Here is a 16748-nt window from a genome sequence, read left to right as displayed (position 1 = left end):
TTCCTGTAAGCGCCAGGCATAGTCCCGGATACTGTCCTCAGGTTTCTGGGTACAGTGGTAGAACCTCATCCGGAGATCTGTCTCAGTGCGGTTTTCAAAGACAATTTGCAGTCTCTTAAAGATAAGGGATACTGATTCCTGGTCCGCTGCTGGCCAAGTTTCAATTTCCCGCTCTGCGGCACCAGTCAATTGTCCCAGCAGAACAGCGGCTCTCTGTTTACCAGTCATTGAGTACATATCCAGTACACCGCATATCTTCCTTTTGAATCCAGACAGGGTGTCTGGTTTGCCATCATACTGGGGAAGCCATTTTGCTCCAGGGATATACGGCAGGGGCATGGGTATTTGTGTCACCCTGGCCTGGATGCCACAAGTGTAATTAAAGCTGTGTCTGAGAGCAAGGGGGAGGTTCTCTAGTCAGGGGAACATTAGCATGCAGTACCTCCTGTCTCAGGCCAGTAGGGGGAGCAGGCTGCCCCTATAAAAGCTGGTACTGGGGGCAGGGTTAAGGAGAACTTGATGGCCTGTCTCAGCACTGAGACTTGTCCCAGAGCAGAGCAGGGACAGACAGTTGCACTGCACCTAAGAGGAAGTGTGGCAGGAGGAGAGCCACAAGCCAGAGACAAGAGGCGAAGTGAGCCTGTCTTGGCAGATAAAGGACTTAATCTACCAGACTTTGGTGTCTGAGGCTGGGAGGATTCCACATTCTCCAGCAGATAACCAGTTCGCAAGGGACTGTATATTCCTTGGCCTAAGAAGCCTGGAGGCCCTGCCACAACCGAAGGGACCAGTAAAGCCGTACAAGGCTGGGAGCAGAAAGGTACCCACGTCGCAGGCCATACAGGCGAGAATACACGGAAAGCTTGGAAACGTGGGCTGTTACCCTATAACGAGGAGATAGCCAGAAGGAGCGCAGAAAGCACGGTAGGCCTACACCCTCACCCTGACCAGGGCCAATTTCCCCGTTGCTCTCAGACATCCAGGTCCCCTCCTAGCTGGGACTGTTTATGGGTCAGTTTACCTGTTTCAGTAAAGACCCTGGACTGGAACCTATTGTCTGTGTGCTCCTTCGCGCCTCCAGCACTACCGGTACTGGGACTCTCACTACCACCACTCCCAACATCCACTACACTGCCCTGGGGCCGCACTCTTCCCGTGGGGAGTCACACCATCCCAGCTGCATACATCATCAGCCCCAGCGGTCTGCCTTGCAGCGGCGGTTCCTAATGACCGCAAATCCACGGGTGGCGTAGTCGGACATAATCAATAGCACATAACGGACTACCACTGGCCTGACCACCCTGAGCCACGGAACCGGGTTGCCACTACTACTCCCATCGTTCCCTACTGCCCGGATCCGAGTGCCCCACGGCCCAGGGGGCGAGTCAGCTTTGGCGTAGTCGGCAGGATTTCGTGCCCGCAACCACCGGGTACTGCGTGCCTGAAAAAGACTTTTGTAAGTTACCCGTGGCGAAGTTTCCCGCCGTCCGGAGTCGTTTCCCGCCATCCGGAGCCGATTCCCGCCATCAGACGCCATCTTGGACCGTTTCCCGCCGTCTTCTGCCGTCTTCCCGCCATCCCCAGCTGTTTCCCGCCATCGGACGCCATCTTCAGGACGCCGCGCGGGAAGAAGAGGGCGTGGACGCCGAAAGTGCGCGAGACCCGAAGCTCCGCCCCACGCACCGACGCTGCGCAAGGTCCTGGAAGGGAGAGAGAGCGACGCTGACGTCATCAGGACGCGACGCAAGGTCCTCGTCCAGAGCAGCAGCAGCGGAGCCGCGGCCTACAGAAGAGGATCGTCGGAAGGTAGGCCACGCTTAACTAGGGGAGAGGAAGATGTCGGATACAGAGGCGCCCACTACCACCAACGCGGCTGCAGGAGCGGTGATGCCCTTTTACCTGCCCTACATCCCTGGAGTGGCCTGGCTGCCCAAGTACTCAGGGGAGCCCCATGCCCTAACTGACTTTAAGGAAAGGCTGTACAGTTTGTTCCAAGTTTACCCCCTGACAGAAGAACAGAAGGTCAGCATACTAACAGGGCAGTTAACTGGCGCAGCCCAAAGGGAGGTAAAATCATGGCCCACTGAGGAGAAAAGGACTGTGAAGGGTATTCTGGCCCGGCTGCGGGGTACCTTTGACACACGTACCTCTGCTGAGATTACAATGTGGTTCTATGGATGTAAGCAGCGGGCACAGGACAGCATCAGAGACTATGCCCTAAATTTGCAGGAAGCCTTGAGGGCTATCCAACAAACTGACCCTGGCAGTGTGCAGGAAACGGATAAACTGCTAACAGAACAATTCATAGAAGGTCTGCTGTCTAGCGCCCACAGGGCCCAGCTGCGCCTCATGTTCTTTCAGAACCCCGACCTGACCTTTGCCCAATTTAAGGACAGGGCCATAAGGGTGCTCCGTGAATCTGCAACCAGTGGCGCTATAAACCCCCGGCGTCCTGCTCTCACCTACTACCAGGAGGCGGCGCCCTCCTCTATGGACCCCGTGGGGGCTGATGCACAGGCCCTGAACCAAGCCCCGTCGAAAGACCTGCACCACCAAGTCCAGGAGCTGACCAGGAGCATCGCGGCGTTGACCAGGACCGTCCAGGCGTTGCAAGTGGACCCGTCAAGACCCATCGAGCTGGCTTCAAGTCCGGAGGATGTCCCGTGGCGTCGACAGAGGAGGATCCCGTCGTTCTGAGGGAGGCCCACAGACCACTACGCAGAGGATGAACAGCCCATTTGTCGTCGATGCAACCAGCCCGGACACATTTCCAGGTACTGTAATTTAAACGGGTCCAACCTGGGGCAGAGGGCCAACCCCCAGGCATAAGATCACCAGGCCCTTATAATTGGCGTAATAAGTACGTTGGGGGGCGCCCGGTTTTACTCGTGGTGCTGGACGGTATCCCCATGAGCGCCTTGCTGGATACTGGGTCGCAAGTAACCACTATCCCTTATGTACTTTTTAAGCAGTATTGGACTGATGCTGATATCACACGGTATCCAGACAGTAACTTGAGCATCATCGCCAGTAATGGCTTACCCGTGCCGCAGATGGGGTTCAAGGAGATGACCATTAAGATTGGTAAAGTTCAACTACCGGCACAGGGAGTGATTATTGTGGACATTGACCGTCGTGAAAGTCACCCTAAAATAACTGTGGGTACTAACGTAATTGAAAATTGTCTTGCAGAGGTAATTGCAATTCTACAACAGGTGGCGGTGAATGCTAGTTCCAGCCAACAGAGAGTCCTCAACAAGGAGATAAAAGCCCTGATGAGACGGCAGCAGGTAGAACTGTCTGGTGGTGAGATCGGTAGCGTAAGACTGAGTGACCCATTCCCCATTTCCATGCCTCCCAAAAGTGAAATGATGATCTGGTGTCGGACTGCAATCGGGTTGAGAGGTAGAGACTACCAAGCCATGGTAGAACCCGTGTACTCAGACAGCAGGCCCACCATTTTGACAGCCCGGGGGGTGGTTGATGTCCGTCATGGGAGGGTGCCCGTCCACATCCTCAACATTGGGGAGAGGGAGGTACACTTACCCAGGTATTCTACACTCGCCAAACTGTTTGTTGTCAAACACCAAGCTATCAGGGCCGTGGAACCCTTGCCTCCATCTCCACAGGCGGAGGGTAATGGCTCCCAGAAACAAAAGGAGGACTGGTGCCAGAAACTCCATGTGGGTGCTGACTCCACTCCCCTGCACCAAAAACAAGGAGTCTACCGGGTGGTACAGGAGTACGAGAGAGTCTTTAGTAAGCACCCGCTAGACTTCGGCAGAGTAAAAGGGATAGAACACCACATCCCCACAGGGAGCCACCCACCAATAAAAGAGAGGCACAGACCTGTACCCCCTGCACATTATCAGAACGCAAAGGGAATGCTAAGAGAGATGAAAGAAGCTGGGGTCATTAGAGACAGCTGTAGCCCCTGGGCAGCCCCCTTGGTTCTGGTCAAAAAGAAAGACGGCACCATGAGAATGTGCGTCGACTATAGACAAATCAACCGTATCACCCACAAAGACGCATATCCGCTGCCTAGAATAGAGGAGTCTTTAGCCGCACTAAAATCAGCTAACTTCTTTTCTACTTTGGACCTTACTAGCGGGTACTGGCAGGTTCCTGTGGCAGAGGCTGACAAGGAGAAGACCGCCTTCACCACCCCGATGGGACTGAGCGAATTCAACTGTATGCCTTTCGGGCTCTGCAACGCACCAGGGACCTTCCAGCGGCTGATGGAATGCTGTCTAGGGCACCGAAACTTCGAGACGGTCCTCCTTTACCTGGACGATGTGATCGTCTATTCAAAGACGTACGAGGACCATCTAAAGCACCTGGCCGAGGTGTTCGAAGTCCTGGCAGGCTATGGCCTGAAGGTGAAACCATCGAAGTGTCACCTGCTGAAACCAAAGGTCCAGTACCTAGGGCACGTGGTAAGTGCGGAAGGAGTAGCCCCCGACCCTGACAAGGTCACGGCAATCAAGAGCTGGCCAAGCCCCTCGAACATCAAAGAGGTGAGACAGTTTCTCGGGTTGGTAGGCTACTACCGAAGGTTCATCCCCGGGTTCGCTAAGATGGCAGCTCCTATGCAGGACCTCCTGATCGGACAGTCTAAGTCCAGAAGTCAAAAGCCACCCTTCAAGTGGGATAAACCAGAAGAGGAGTCCTTCCGCCAGTTGAAGATGGCCCTCACGGGGGATGAGATCCTGGCCTACCCTGATTAGGGCCAGCCTTTTATTCTCCACACGGACGCCAGTAATGTGGAACTGGGAGCCGTACTGTCCCAAAACCAACAGGGCAGAGAAAGGGTGATCGCGTACGCCAGCCGGAAGCTGAGGCCCACCGAGAGGAACCCGGAGAATTACAGCTCCTTCAAGCTAGAATTCTTGGCGGTGGTGTGCGCCGTGACGGAACGCTTCAAGCATTACCTGGCCTCCGCAAAGTTCACCGTGTACACGGACAACAACCCGTTGACACACCTGGACAATGCAAGACTGGGTGCCCTAGAACAGCGGTGGATGGCCCGTCTCTCCAACTATGACTTCGTGATCAAGTACCGGGCCGGCAAAACCAATGCCAACGCAGACGCCCTGTCGAGGATGCCTCACTTACCTGAAGGTGACGAAGACCCAGAAGAGCTGGAGGAGGTAGAACTCCCCGCGTTTCACCGGTATGGAGCCGCTCAATACTCCCACCGCGTGAAGGAGGAGGATCTAACAACCGTGATGATAAATCCCCTACCTCACCACAGCTGGGCCGAGACCCAAGATAGTGACCCTGCCATCCGCCTGGTGAAAGATCTGCTGACCCAGGAAGATGCCCGCATAGATCCGGATGCTCCAGAGGAAGCTAAGCAGCTATGGAAAGAGAAGAGCAAGCTGTTCCTCTACGAAGGCAAGTTGTGCAGAAGGATTGTCAACCACTGGACACACGAGCTGACCTGGCAAGTCGTGGTCCCAAGGCGGGATGCAGCCATGGTCCTGGGGGCTTACCATGACAGAGCGGGACACTTCGCTTGGAAGAAACTGGAGTTCCTGCTAAGAGGAAGGTTCTTTTGGGTCGGCATGAGAGGAGCTGTAGAAAAGTGGTGCAGAGACTGTGGCCCTTGTCACCTGAGGAGGAAGGACCGCACCAGCCAGAAGACACCCTTGAGGCCCATCGTCACCACGCAGCCTCTTGAGCTGGTAGCTCTGGACCATGTCAAATTGGCTCCAAGCCGGTCTGGATACATCTATGCCCTGACAATCGTGGACCACTATTCCCGTTTTCTAGTGGTGGTCCCGGTAAAGGACTTGACAGCCCAAACAGCGGCCAGAGCCTTCCAGAAATATTTCTGCCGTCCACACGGGTATCCGGAACAGGTCCTGACGGACCAGGGACCAGCGTTCGAAGCTGAAATCTTCCAGGAGTTCTGCAACCTCTATGGCTGTAAGAAGATTCGTACAACGCCTTACCACCCACAAACCAACGGGATGTGTGAGAAAATGAACAACATAGTCATTGATCTCCTAAAGACATTGCCCCTGGAGGAACGCAGCCTGTGGCCAGAAAAACTGCCGGATCTGATAGACTTATACAACAATATCCCGGTGAATGCTACAAACTGCACCCCGGCTTACCTGATGCGAGCTAGACCAGGTAAGCTGCCCGTAGACCTGGAGATGGGAGTCCTAATACCTGAGGACACCTCCCCGGATGCGGACTGGGATACGGAAAGGCAACTGCAGTACAAGAAGGTACAGGAGAGTGTGGAGAAGAGCCTGGCCCAGGTGAGAGAAAGGCAAGAAAGACTCTTCAACCAACACGCCCCTGCTGGTCCCCTAGAACCTGGTGAGCAAGTCCTAAAGCGAAAAAGAAGGCTACATAAGTTGGACGACCAGTGGGAAAGGGAACCCTACACCGTACTGCAGTCTGACCACGACAACCCAAAGGTTGTCCCAAGGACGGAGGAGAAACCACTAGTGTCGTCTCCAGAGACCACCTCAAAAGGTGCCCCGAGCAACTCCGTAGTGCAGAAGAGGATCAGAGTGACCTTGAACCCACAGAGGACAAGGAAGAAATGATCAGCACCGTTCTCGGAGAGTTCCCTCAGTCCTGGACTCGCATAAATGATGCCATAGTGGTACCCGTCCTGCATTTCCTGCAACCAACTGTGCAACAACCTGCACCAGAGCCGGAAGGTGAAGAGGAGCAAGCAGTTCCAGAGGCAGAAGAGCCTGTACCAGCAGCCCAGGAGAGTCAACCCTCTGCTGACAGTGAGCCTGCCATGGCTTGCGGTAAGCCAAAGAACCCGCAGACAGCTGCCTGCCCTGCCTGTAAGTCCAGCTGGTAGCTGTACCCCTAACGCTAGTGGGGAAAGCCAGGTTGGTCCACCACCAGACAGTGGGCTACGTAGATCAACCAGGAGCACAAAAGGGCAGATACCCGCTCGCTGGAAAATATAGAGTGTACTAAGATTGTAAATGACCCTGTTGCCAAATGTTGAATTGTTTGCAAAGTTACATGCATGTTTGGTAATTCTGTGTTTCAGTTTCTTGCAGCTACCGTAAGGACTCAAAGGTTATGGACTTTGTATAACCGGGACCTTGTATGGACTGCGTTCGGAGCCTAACCAAGGAATGAACCAAGACTGTGAAAGACTTGGGGTAGGACAGACCCCCACCTGGTTAAGGCTCCCCGTTGTATTGGTGATATGGACACCCGGTCACAGGCCACACTGTGACCTTAAGAACTCAAGCTGTGCGTCGTCTGTCTATTAATGTTTTATAGTCATGTATATTGTCTTTGTTTATTGTTTAGTCCCGGAGTACTAAATTTTACTAGGGGGGAATGTGTCACCCTGGCCTGGATGCCACAAGTGTAATTAAAGCTGTGTCTGAGAGCAAGGGGGAGGTTCTCTAGTCAGGGGAACATTAGCATGCAGTACATCCTGTCTCAGGCCAGTAGGGGGAGCAGGCTGCCCCTATAAAAGCTGGTACTGGGGGCAGGGTTAAGGAGAACTCGATGGCCTGTCTCAGCACTGAGACTTGTCCCAGAGCAGAGCAGGGACAGACAGTTGCACTGCACCTAAGAGGAAGTGTGGCAGGAGGAGAGCCACAAGCCAGAGACAAGAGGCGAAGTGAGCCTGTCTTGGCAGATAAAGGACTTAATCTACCAGACTTTGGTGTCTGAGGCTGGGAGTATTCCACATTCTCCAGCAGATAACCAGTTCGCAAGGGACTGTATATTCCTTGGCCTAAGAAGCCTGGAGGCCCTGCCACAACAAGTGTTCTGCCAGTGCAAGTTTTCTAATAGAATTGGAACACATCTAAAGTTCCATCTGGATGCTGGGACAGTCTTGAGCATAAGGTCCAGAAGAGGTACTGAGAAGCAGACCTCTGTCTGTCTGATGAAGAAGATGTCGGCCGGGACGCAGGTGGAGAGGAAGATGGTGGGTCTCAGGACAGGACGGGACACTGACTGTTAGGACACAAAACCAAGGGAACATCACGAAAAAGAGACTCTGTCTTAATCTGTATGCTGCAGCCATGTGGAGATGAATTGTAAAGCCAAACCTGGTAACCCGGACCGAAGGTCTCCTGTCTTGTTTGTAGCCGGATCCAATTCCATGGTTGAAGTAACAGTGAGTAAAGAACGAACTCCACCACACAGCACACTCCACTCAAATTCTTGTTTAGAAGAGGAGTTGCAGGGCAAAGAGAACTCAGCTCTGGCCTACTGAACATCAGCCCTGTGCCCCCCTTCAATACCATAGCTGTTTCAGTCAGGTAAGCTATCATGACACCACAATTAGGTTGTAGTCAGGTACGCCGCTGTGACAACATGAATGTATCATAATTGTTATTCTGTCAGGTTATCTGCTGTGACAGTACAAATGGATTCAGGCAGGTTAGTTCTGGGATGGACATACTGTATGTACAGTGAAGGAAATAATTATTTTATCCCTTGCTGTTTTTGTAAGTTTGCCCACTGACAAAGACATGAACAGTCTATAATTTTAAGGGTAGGTTAATTTTAACATTGAGAGATAGAATATCCCCCCAAAAATCTAGAAAATCACATTGTATAAATTAGATAAATTTATTTGCATTTTGCAGTGAGAAATAAGTATTTGATTCCTCTGGCAAACAACACTTAATTCTTGGTGGTAAAACCCTTGTTGGCAAGCACAGCAGTCAGACGTTTTTTGTCGTTGATCATGAGGGTTGTGCACATGTCAGGAGGAATTTTGGTCCACTCCTCTTTGCAGATCATCTCTAAATCATTCAGATTTTGAGGCTGTCGCTTGGCAACTCAGAGCTTCAACTCCCTCCATAAGTTTTCTGTCGAATTAAGGTCTGGAGACTGGCTAGGCCCCTCTATGACCTTACTGTGCTTCTTTATGAGCCACTCCTTTGTTGCCTTGACTGTATGATTTGGGTCATTGTCTTGCTGGAAGACCCAGCCACAAACCATTTTTAATGTCCTGGCGGAGGGAAGGAGGTTGTCACTCAGGATTTTATGGTACACGGCTCCATCCATTCTCCCATTGATGTGGTGAAGTAGTCCTGTGCCCTTAGCAGAGAAACACCCCCAAACCATAATGTTTATACCTCCATACTTGACAGTGGGGACAGTGTTCTTTGGGTCATAGGCAGCATTTCTCTTCCTCCAAGCACAGCGAGTTGAGTTAATGCCAAACAGCTCAATTTTTGTCTCATCTGACCAAAGCACTTTCTCCCAATAACTCACAGAATCATCCAGGTGTTCATTGGCAAACTTCAGACGGGCCTGCACATGTGACTTCTTGAGCAGGGGGACCTTGCGGGCACTGCAGGATTTTGAACCTTTAAGGCGTAATGTGTTACCAATGGTTTTCTTGGTGACTGTGGTCCCAGCTGCCTTGAGATTATAAACAAGTTCCCCCATGTAGTTTTAGGCTGATCTCTCACCTTCCTCATGATCAAGGAGGTGAGATTTTGCATGGTTCCCCAGATCAATGTCGATAGACAGTCATTTTGTATTTCTTCCATTTTCTTACTATTTCACCAACAGTTGTCTCCTTCTCACCCAGTGCCTTACTTATGGTTTTTTAGCCCATTCCAGCTTTGTGCAGGTCTATGAACTCATAATGGTTTGTAAGGGATCAAATACTTATTTCTCACTGCAAAATGCAAATAATTTTATCTAATTTATACAATGTGATTTTCTTGATTTTTTTGGGGATATTCTATCTCTCAATGTTAAAATTAACCTAACCTTAAAATTATAGACTGTTCATGTCTTTGTCAGTGGGCAAACTTACAAAAACAGCAAGGGATCAAATAATTATTTCCTTCACTGTATGTTAGCGATAGTGTCAGACTGGCCCACTGGAGAACCGGTGGATCTTCTGGTGGGCCCAGGCACTATTACTGCTGTACATTAGACAAGCCGCTCTCATTAGCTACTCACTGCTGTTCCAGGGGTTTTACATCCCAAGATAACGATAGAAGTCGACTAGACCTATTGCTGCAGCTCATTGTGCTGATTGAAAGGCTGTTCCACATAGTAGACTGTCATCACTGTGCCTCCCTGGTTTACACAGCCAAGGAAAGTGGTTTGGCTGATGTTAAACCTATGCACCTAAACCATTCCTCCGGCTACATAGTACAGCTAAAGTGAAAAGCTGTGCTGAGATTGGTGGAGAGTTGGATCCGCTGGACTCACACTGTCCCCCGGAGAGCTGTGAGGAATACACTTCTCTTACCTGTAACAGCTCCATGCGTGCTTCTGTTTGGAACAAGACTGCGCTTCACGCATGCGCAGTCTATAAAGGCTTCAGACAGAGACACGCATCCCCCATTATATTATAGATATACTGTATATATGTGTATGTGTAAAGATATACAGTATGTGTAGGTTGATACATATTATTATTATTATTATGTGTGTGTGTGTTATAAGAGTTATCATATACTGGACACCTCCTATTAATAGGTCCAGGGGGTGAAAAAAAAGGAAAAAAAAACAAATTGATACTCACACCCTGGGCCGGCGTTGCTCTTTTGTTTTCTGTCCTGTGTCCCCCACTATCTTCTAGCATCTACAGCCGTTGGGGGCGTCACGTGACTACTGCAGGAAATCAGCTGCCGCTAATTATCTTCAGCCTTTACATTTCATCTGAGTTGGAAGAAGCAGTGTTTCTTCTGCGAGGACTAATTATAGTGTGAACGCTGAAGCTGATCGGCGGCTGCTGAAAGACTGCAACAGTCATGTGACGCACCCACCGGATGTTGATGTTGAATGTGTGTTTGCCTACTAGTATATGTATTTGTTTTGGGGGCTATATTGTTATCATACACACATAGCTCTTTACTTATGATATCTACATTTTCTAATGCAGGGTCTGTTAGTGTTGATGGTAATGTGAATGTCACTATTTCTGTTGGTCAATGTGTGTGATCATTTTCTCTGTTTTTTATACTTTTTGCTAAGCTATCTGTAAATTCTAAAGTGACATTAGAAGCTACATGTTATTATGTGCATTCTGGACTATGCCTTTTCTGATACATATACTTGTGTATTATTTGCAGGATGTGATTTTAAATACAGTTCCTGCTATTTACCTTTAAAAATAATAAAGAATTAGTTAAAAAATGCAACCCCTCACTTACTTTGAGACTTTTATATCATGACTATCACATTACACAGCAGGTTATAGCTTTGTAAAGGTATCCCTGAATAAATTGTCAGTTTCTGCATTACATATATAATTTACTTTAAATGTGCAATGTGCTGTATTCTAACTGCCGTTCAGTATTCCAGTTAGGGGTTCTGCTATTCTAATCCCCCTTTCCTCCAGGTCTCAGGTGGGGTGTTGCTTTGTACTCCCCACTCCTGTGCAGTGCATACTCTGCTTGCCTTCATCGCTGTATCATGCTGGTATTTACTATTTATTTTACATGTTTTCGCATATAGTACGTAAGCATGGTTATATTTATTCTACATATTAAACCCTTCCTACCAACCATTTTTTCCTTTTTTTCACTTGTTTTTCAGAGATGTCTTCAGTGACCCACAACTTATATACTTTCTTTTATTTTTCCATTGACATAGTCTTATAAGTTTTCATTTCTTTCTAAATGAGTTTTAGTTTTTAAAACCGCTATCAACGCTCTCAACCTGCAGGTATAGTCAGTACACAGTGAGCAGCAGCTGTAAGCAAGCCCTGACACATTGACTGACTGGTCATTTTGCAGCATATCAGTGCAGAGACGGCTGTTAGTCACTGTGCTGAGGCGTGCTTACAACGACTCCAGCACATTGACTAGAACTGCGCCAGAGTAAGTTCATTTCTTTCCGGTAGCCGAGCTTTCAGTGCAGCAGCTGGACAGCTTTACAACACTATTAACCTGCAGATTGAACGCATTTGGGAACATGACCAGTTCCCTTTAATTTATCTTGTAATGTACTAAAAAAAACTATTTGCATGGATGTATACAAAAAATTACAAATCAGCTATCGTTGCTATGATTTTGTTTTTCCAGCTTTTTCTGTATAGTAATAATAACATGGTAACTTTATTCTACAGGTCATGAATTTTATCTCGTGTTTTAGCAAGCAGAGAAAAGCGCACAAAGAAAAGCAGTGGCAGCATGGATCACATTATACAGCAATACTGAGCAGTGTGAATGTGAATTCAGCTCTGGTATGATATAACAGACTTGTTAGAAGCTCAGCATGATCATTCTGTGTCCTCCTCTACCTGTGTTCTCACTCTGCTCCTCACTTCTTCTTCCCCACCTCCTCTCCATAGAGTACAGTAGAGTTGATGTGCAAACTGATACCTCACTGTGCTAGCAATCCATCTTGTCTTGAGCAAAATGGAGAGGAGATGTTTTTTGCAGAGTAGATGATAAGTTCAGGAGGAAGGGGGGAGATGATCAAATGGCTCATAAGTGGAGAAAGTACTTGTACTCCCTTGTTTGCTGAAAGTACAGTTCCATTTTAAGTGTGACATTTCAGGAGAATTTTTATACATTAAGAAATGTTGTAGTTTTTGCATTTGAAAATACAATCTTTGAATGCACAAATTTAGAAGAAAAATAAGATTTGCATGATAAATATGGAACAGAATGGAACAGCAAATTAATTCATGACTTTTACTGATGTGGCCAGTGGATCTTCTTGGATGCTCAGTCAAAGGAGGTTTCTATCTGATAAATGTCTTCTGCACACTACACTGATTTATCTGACATTGTCTTCACATCCGATTGAGGCCAGAGCTTTAACCAGCTTGATACTATAGTAGATGAGGGAATGTGCACTATATCCTTGAAACCCAATTATAATACGAGTATTTGCAGCATGTATTTATGAATTACCAATCTACTACCTTATGATTTATGGTGAAAGGTATTTGGAGCATTCTAATGATTTTTTAATGATGTGATATACTACAAAGATGGTTTCTTGCATTTCTTTAATTTTCCTAAAGTGTTCCACCTATTAATGGTTTATTTACAACGGACACATTTGCAAAATGAGATTCTCTGATTCATGGCCAAACATTTGTACATTACGACCCACAAATTGCATAATTCATGATAGCTTATTTTATAAAAATGTTGATGTCAGATTACTACAATGTACAAATTGAAGCTGAAAGCCTTTTCATTGTACTGTCAGTACCAGCATTTATCTATGAATGATATCTAACTTTAGATAAGGATGGAACTGTTAATTACTATTTTTTTTTTTTTTTACATTTTAAAAGAATTTAAATATCCTATTAAATCTGAACACATCACTTCAAGCAGGCTCTGACTGTCACACCAAGGGACTGAGAGCTACTATTTACAGCTGGACGTGCTTCCTGGGATGCACATCAGGTTGAAAACTATGCAGAGTAGAGAGCCACTGGCTCCCTGCCCTGCAAAGCTTGTACATGCCACTGGCCTATTAGAGGCCAGTAGCAAGTGACGTCACGCCATCACATGGGGAGCAATGACAGCACTCTATATCACCACCTGCACCTGATGATGGAAGAGGAAGGAGAAGCTGCTCATATTGAGAGCAAGGACAGGTGCGACAACAGGTTGTTTTTGTAATTGCCATGTAAAGCGCGACACAAAAGGGGTCATTATACTGTATGGGGGTTACAAGGGAGGACATAATACTATATTCCGGGATATAGAGGGAGATATTACACTGTATGTGTCACGGGTGTGTCAGATGTAACTGACAGTTTCTCTGCATCTGGCTACAGAAAGTCCTTGCGTTTGGCATTGCAGATGCCTTCCTACTCCTTCTGACTTTTGGACTCAGCGGCAACCTCCCTCCTGCTCTGTTTGGCACACCCTGGTCTGGGTGTTTATAAACTCTCAGTCTGCTTCAGGGAGTCGCCGGTGATAATCACATTTTCCCTTGTGAAGGCTTGGAGCTACAGCAGTCGGATAGCTTCCTCTCTGGTGCCTGTGGAGGACGTTTGGTATTATCTCTCTGGTGTCTGCTCAAGCTAAGTTTTCCCCCTTTGTTTTTCTCCCTTATTGTCTTTAGTTTATAGTGGGGACTGACCAGTGCTCACCCCCCATCAAGGGGCTAGCTCTAGGAACATACAGGGCTTAGGTTTCCTGCTCGGCGATTGGTGTGAAACCAATATGGGGACGGTAGGGTAGGCAGGGTGTTATTAGATCAGCCTAGGGGTCTCCGCTCCCCTTTTCCCTAGTGTCTGGGCTTCCTTCCCCTCATCTCTTCATGTTGCACTTAGTCTTCCTGACACTGTGCGTGACATTATCACCGACCGTGCATATACAGAAAATAAAAAACTTGACAGGTGTTTTTTTTTTGTGTGTGTGTTTTTTTTTCTGGGTGTGGTTGTTTTTTCTTGGCTCATGGATTCCATTGCTGAGCTGTCAGAACAGCTGCACATGCTGTCTCTTGAGGTGACTGACCTCTGCTATGAGGTTCATCAGCAGCAACAGCTTGAACCCAAGGTTGCCCTCCCAGACAGGTTTTAAGGAGGCAGGGACAAGATTTTTGTGTTCAAGGAAGCTTGCAAACTGTATTTTAAACTTCGTCCTTACTCCTCCGCAAGTGAGGAGCAACGAGTGGGAATTGTGAGCTCACTGCTGCAAGGAAATCATCAATCCTGGGCTGTCTCTTTGCCGCAGGGTTCGGTTTGTCTCCAGTCTGTGGAGGGGTTTTTCGGAGCTCTAGCCCTCATTTATGATGACCCTGACCGAATCTCCTTGGCTGAGTCCAGGTTGCGTTGCCTTCATCAGGGGAATAAGTCAGTGGAGACGTACAGCTCCGAATTCCGCAGATGGGCAACTGAAACAAAATAGAAAGACCCAGCACTTAGAAGATAATTTTAGCAGGGCCTTACTGAAAAGTTGAAAGATGCTTTGGCAGTGTATGAAACCCCAGAGTCCTTGGAAGCTGCCATGTTGTTGGCTATATGTGTTGATAGACGCCTTCGGGATAGGTGGGTTAGACCACCTTCTCCAGAGCCTTCTTTTCGGGGTAATGCTCCTTTGCTGGGGGAGGCGAGCTGACGGTGAACCAGTACGGGGGAGGTGGAGGAAACCGTGCAGTTAGGGGGTGCCTCTGCATCATACATTTCCCCGGAGATCCGCAAAAAGAATAGAGTGTGTTTTTTTTGTGGAAAAAAGGGATATTTTATTGGGGCCTGTCCTTAGATTCCTAAGCAAAAGGAAACTCAATTAACCCTTGGTATTCTTGAGTTGGATTAGCAAGGGGTACATTTATCGTCAGCCTGCAGCTCCTGATTTCTCCTGACAGCAGAGGTGGTGCTAGAGAGCAAAACCGAGAAAATTTCTGTGTTTGTTGACAGTGGATCTGGAGTCAGCATGGTTGATGCTGAGTTTGGTCATGGTCTTGCTTGCTGTACTTTAGTTAAGCCCATTCCCATCTTCGCCATCGACTCAGCGCCACTTGCACAGAGAGCTCTGACTCAGATTGTACATGGTGTACAACTGAGGGTGGGATCGGTCCATTTTTGGATAATTCCTTGCTATGTTCTGGACGGTCTTCCCACCCCAATTGTTTTGGGTCTACCCTGGTTGGTGAAACATAATCTGTTGGTGAATTGGTAATCTAGGGAGATCATTGAGTGGGGAGATTACTGCCATGACAACAATATTTCTCTTTCTACTGTCTCTACAGAGACCATACCTGTATTTTTGTCTGGTTTTGAGGACGTTTTTTCTGAGAGGGGGTGTCAGAATTTGCCTCCTCAGTGTGCATATGACTGTCCTATTTACCTGACCCCCAGAGCTAAACTACCAAAGTCCAGACTGTATAATCTTTCTGGCCCTGAGAGACAAGCCATGAAGGATTTCATTGTGGAAAGTCTGGAGAAGGGACATATCAGACCCTCATCTTCAGCCGTGGAGGCAGGGTCCTTCTTTGTGAAGAAAAAAGATACCAGTCTACGTCCCTGTTTAGATTTCCGGGAATTAAATCAAATTACCATCCGGGATCCATACCCTCTTTCTCTGATTCCAGATTTGTTCAGCCAGATTGTGGGAGCTAAGGTGTTCTCCAAGTTGGATTTAAGGGGAGCCTTCAATCTGGTTAGTATCAGAGAGGGGGGGTGAATGGAAAATGGCTTTCAATACCCCTGAAGGGCATTTCGAGATTCTGGTTATGCCTTTCGGTCTGACCAATGAACTTACGGTGTTTGATCATTTCATTAATGATATTTTCCATCATTTGGTGGGCAGATTTGTGGTGGTCTATCTGGATGATATTTTAGTTTACTCACCTGATTTTGAGACACATCGGGGGCATGTTAGACATGTGCTTCAGATATTAAGGGATAACAAACTAGATGGCAAACAAGAAAAGTGTGTTTTCGCCGCCCAGGAGGTGCACTTTTTGGGGTACCTATTGTCATCTTCTGGTGTTCGGATAGATCCGGAGAAAATCCGTGCTGTTCTTGTTTGGGATCGTCCCGAGAATCTGAAGGCTCTACAACGTTTTCTGGGCTTTACTAATTTTTACTGGAAATTCATCCAAAATTATTCAGTAATTGTGAAACCTCTCACTGACTTGACAAGCAAGGGGTCTGATTTTTCCAAATAGTCGGATGCCGCCATGCATGCTTTTTCCTCCCTAAAGAACTGTTTTGCCACGGCACCTATACTCTGTTAACTCTATGTTTCCCAATTCTTTATTGTGGAAGTTGATGCATTGGAGTTGGGGGTTTGGTGCTGTGTTGTCTCAGGGTCCGTCCCCTGGTAAATGGCGTCTATGCGCTT

The sequence above is a fragment of the Phyllobates terribilis genome, unplaced genomic scaffold, assembly GCF_046119375.1.
Source record: "Phyllobates terribilis strain yellow unplaced genomic scaffold, ASM4611937v1 Scaffold_4__5_contigs__length_816908805, whole genome shotgun sequence".
Classification (NCBI taxonomy): domain Eukaryota; kingdom Metazoa; phylum Chordata; class Amphibia; order Anura; family Dendrobatidae; genus Phyllobates; species Phyllobates terribilis.
This window is presented reverse-complemented; position numbering follows the sequence as displayed.